The 1541-nt window shown below is 39.0% G+C and overlaps 1 pseudogene; it reads right to left on the minus strand.

Annotated features, from left to right (window-relative positions):
* Positions 1-556: 556 nt before the first annotated feature.
* Positions 557-1255, minus strand: LOC112825632 (cell division control protein 42 homolog pseudogene; annotated as a pseudogene).
* Positions 1256-1541: the final 286 nt, after the last annotated feature.

Below are 1541 nucleotides of genomic sequence, written 5' to 3' on the forward strand. Positions count from 1 at the left end.
ATTTGAGATTTTTCTTGCTTCTTGGGGTCGGCTTGTGTTGCTATAAACTTCCCTCTTAAAACTGCTTTTGCTACGTTCCAAAGGTTTTAGACCACTGTGTTTTCATTTTCATTTGTTTCCATGTGCTTTTTTTATTTCTTCTTTTATTTCCTGATTGACCCATTCATTGTTTAGTAGCATGTTATTTAACCTCCATGTATTTGTGGTCTTTCCAGATTTTTTTCATATGGTTGACTTCTAGTTTCATAGCCTTGTGGTCAGAAAATGTACATGGTATGACTTTGATCTTGAATTTGTTGAGGCTCATTTTGTGGCCTAATACGTGATCTATCCTAGAGAATGTTCCATTTGCACTTGAAAGGAATGTGTAGTCTGCTGTTTTAGGATGGAATTTTCTGAATATGTCTGTTAAATCCATCTGTTCCAGGGTGTCATTCAAAGCTATTGTTTCTTTGTTGATTTTCTGTTTAGATGATCTGTCCATTGCTGTAAGTAGGGTGTTGTTAAACTACTATTATTGTATTATTATTATTATTTTTTAGTTTGATTTAATATTGCTTTTAGTACGATGCTGACACCAGCTGTGCGGAAAGGGCTCTGGAGAGATGTTCATAGCAGCACACGCCTGCTGCTCTTCTTCGGTTCGGAAGGCTCCAGGGCAGCCAGTATTTCTTCGTCAAATACATTCTTTAGGCCTTTCTGTGTGAGTGCAGAACACTCCACATACTTGACCGCCTTCAGGTCACGGGCCAGCTTTTCAGCAGTCTCTGGAGTGATAGGCTTCTGTTTGTTCTTGGCAAGTTTCTCAATCGTAGAGGGGTCATCTCGGAGATCAATTTGGGTCCCAACAAGCAAGAAAGGAATCTTTGGACAATGGTGAGTTATTTCAGGCACCCACTTTTCCTTCACATTTTCAAATGAGGATGGAGAGACCACTGAAAAACAGACTAGAAATACATCTGTTTGTGGATAACTCAGCGGTTGTAATCTGTCATAATCTTCTTGCCCTGCAGTATCAAAAAGTCCAAGAGTATATGGCTCTCCACCAATCATAACTGTGACTGCATAGTTGTCAAAAACAGTTGGTACATACTCAGATGGAAATTTGTTTGTTGTGTAGGATATCAGAAGACATGTTTTACCAACGGCACTATCGCCCACAACAACACACTTAATTGTCTGCATTGCTGAAACAGTTTTGTATCCACTTTAAATATTTCAAATTCGATGATGACCTCAGCTTCTCTGCCGGGGCGTTGGCCCTATTATTGTATTATTATCAATTAGTTTCTTTATGTTTGTTATTAAACTTTTTATTTATTTGGGTGCTCCTGTGTTGTGTGCATAAATATTTATAATTATTATATCTTCTTGTTGGACTGTTCCCTTTATGAGTATATAGAGTCCTTCTTTGTCTCTTGTTACAGTCTTTATTTTAAAGTCTATTTTGGGGGCACCTGGGTGGCTCAGATTGTTAAGTGTCTGCCTTTGGCTCAGGTCATGATCTCCAGGCCCTGGGATCGAGCCCCATGTTGGGCTCT

The sequence above is a fragment of the Callorhinus ursinus genome, unplaced genomic scaffold, assembly GCF_003265705.2.
Source record: "Callorhinus ursinus isolate GAN/ISIS: 27379988/994484 unplaced genomic scaffold, GSC_fseal_2.0 scaffold4, whole genome shotgun sequence".
In the NCBI taxonomy this organism is placed as follows: domain Eukaryota; kingdom Metazoa; phylum Chordata; class Mammalia; order Carnivora; family Otariidae; genus Callorhinus; species Callorhinus ursinus.